This window comes from Sinocyclocheilus anshuiensis, unplaced genomic scaffold (genome assembly GCF_001515605.1).
Source record: "Sinocyclocheilus anshuiensis isolate Anshui unplaced genomic scaffold, SAMN03320099.WGS_v1.1 scaffold657, whole genome shotgun sequence".
Classification (NCBI taxonomy): Eukaryota; Metazoa; Chordata; class Actinopteri; order Cypriniformes; family Cyprinidae; genus Sinocyclocheilus; species Sinocyclocheilus anshuiensis.
This window is the reverse complement of record NW_015539858.1, coordinates 254,769-257,902: the sequence shown is the minus strand read 5'-3', so window position 1 is coordinate 257,902 and position 3,134 is coordinate 254,769.

The window sequence follows — 3,134 nt, the reverse complement described above, 5'->3', positions numbered from 1 at the left end:
TGATGGATGTCTAAAATATAAAAATAAGGAGAAGCCTAAAACAGGCCCGGCCCGAGGGGCGTAAAAAAGTCAGGGCCCGTCGGGCCCGGGCTGAACTGCAGGGCTCTAGAATGAAGTGCCCAAGAAGCATCCGCAGCTGCCACCTGCAGAGGGAGAGAAACTTAAGAGTCAATATGCCTCTTCAAGAGTCAAAAAAAAAGGGAGACACATACAAAGGGTACGTGGGCCGTGTGGGTGGGCCGGGTCCCTGGCCTGGGCTGCACTACATGTCTCACCTTTTTAATGCATCACAAATTAGCTGAGACATATACACATCTATACATTAAAAAACATATGTAAATAAATAAATAACAGACATCTGAGACAAGCGTGGCATGCAGGTAGTGGCCATGGATGGCTGGTGTTTTGGGGGATGGGGGGAGAGCTTTGGGCCCTGTTGCCCCGCAGCATCTTTCCAAGGCACTCCCGCTGTGGCGTGACATGGGCTTGGGATTAAGCTATGATATGTTGTTACCACGGAAGGATCAGGGACAACCCTAATAATTTATTAAATATTTATTAATATATAATTTATTACTATCCACCAGAGGTCGCCCTTCCATAATATTGACTCTCGCACCACACAGACTGTTACACATCACCCTGGACTACATTTCCCATGTTCCATTGCACTGATTACACTCACACCTGAAACCAATTACACGCTCACCTGAATGCTATTACACACACTATTTAACACCTACCCTGATCCTGCTCTAGTCGCTGAGTATTGTTCTGCATTTTTTACTCCCCAAGTGTTAGCTGCCTTACTGAGCCATTCCGTGTTTTCTGTTTTATTCTCGTGTATTGTTTTGCATTTATCCCCGTTTAGCAGACAGCTACCTTACCGAGCCTGTTTAAGTTTTCATCGTTTTCTTAGTCTAGTCTTAGTCTTGCCTGGTCTGTTTTCCTCTGATTCATGCCACATATCTTGGATTAACCCTTTGCTTGCTGTTTCTGACTCTGTTTGCCCCTGCCTGGACCTTTGCCTTCTACCTGGATTTATCTCTTGCCTTGCCTTCGATATACCTGTTTGCCATTGTCTGACCCATGCCTGTTAAAACCACGTCTCTTAATAAAAGCTTGCATATGGATCCGCATGTCTCTCATCTCATAACAGATATGTTGTTGCGACGGAGGGATCAGCGACAACCCTAATAATTTATTAAATATTTATTAATTTATAATTTATTACTATTATTAATAATATCATTACTATTACTTGCATCCTTCACTGTCCTCCACCCTTTCCTAATCTTAATGAAATCCTTATTATTATTATTATTGTTGTTGTAGTTATCTTTGTCATCATTATCGCTTACAATACTTGTTGTCTCCACTGGTCTTGTCATATTTTATTTTTTATTTTTTGTAGTTATACTTGTTATATCTGTTATAAATCTTTTAGATACTCAATGATTTGTATGCTTCCTCCCACACACTTACATACAATGACATGCACGCACACACACATGATCACAATCACAAGAATACATATACAGGAGTTATCAGAATGATCTTGAAATGTTAGCTATCTGGATATATGTTTGTTTGTCCAAGTGATTCTGTATTTGGCACTTGTAAATATTGTCACATTCCTTACTTGCATAATAAAAAAAATAAAAGATCCTTGCTGGTGAATTTTACACAATCACAGGAAAACCGCAATGCATTTTCCTTAACTGGAAGTTTCCTCTTTTTTGGACCTCCTTAGTTTGAAAGACTCTTAAGGCTCTTGGTAAGAAAACAAAGGACCCCATACAACACCATGGCAAATACTTTCACACTGTCTGAACCGTTCCATTAGTAGGACTTGCTAATGTGTGTTAGGTTTGTTTTGTCTTTACCAGAAATGTACAAAAAAGTCCCAGGGTATGATCAATTAAGGGTGTACTCATACTAGGTGAACTGAACCGTGAACCTTGAATTAGATGACCTATAAATGGTGCAAAATAATTTTAATTTATTGTTGTAATTTCTCTTTTAAACTTTATCCAATTCAAGCACGAGATGGCCTTTGGATCATTCTAAAATCATGCTGGATAAAATGATACTAAATCATAGTACAGAAAAATATTACATAAAATAATAAAATAATGTGTAGTATTTTTAAAATGCATTTTTAATTTAAAATAAGAATTCTTACTAGTCATCTCATACTTTTTGGACATGACAGTATTGGCAGTAATTGGGTTTCAAAAATAACCCTACAGTCAAAATAAGATGAGAAAAATTATGAAATTCATGAGATTTAGGTTGTAATGTTCATACAGTTGTTTACAGATTTGGGTGATTAAATTGCTTAACTGATTAAATTTGTTATTGTCTATACCTTACATCAGATCATGGCAAACAATTTATGTAACAGCTTAAATGATGCAAATTGTGTAAACATGACCCTTGCCTCGAGTAAGCTTTTATTTATGTCATTTTGATGACAAAGCTTCAGTTTTGACAAAGAAGAGAAGCCACCTGACTGTAAATCCCACTGTTTTGTCAATGCACCACTCTGACCTTTATTTTAATTAGGGATGCACCGATACCACTTTTTACAGTACTCGCCCGATACCGATACTTTTATTTTTGGTACTTGCCGATACAGAGTACCGATACCGATATTTGTATTGCATTTGTAAATTTTGTACATATTGGGTACAGAAACCAAAAGGGTATGTATAATGTTAGTTGGTTAACTTCATTTATCAAATAGATACAGTCAAACCAAAATTTATTCAGACACCTTCAACATTTCTCACATTATCACAGTTTATTCGTTATAGTTTAGAAAATGGTAATAAAATATGACAAGAACTCAGAGTTACACTGTTTCAGAACAAATTCATCTTGATAATGTTAGATCATTTTGATAGAAAGGTATGTAATAGATTACAATCAATCAAAATAATTCAGACAGCTGTTAGTATGACAGTATTTACACAACTATGAATACTTTGTCGGGCAGCCCTTAGCCTCAATGACAGCCTGTAGTCTCCTGGGCATGCTGTCATACAGCTTCATGAAAACCTCAACTTCAATGTTTTTTCCCAGACTCGGTCTGAATAATTTTTGGACCCAAATTTGTATCAATTTTACTG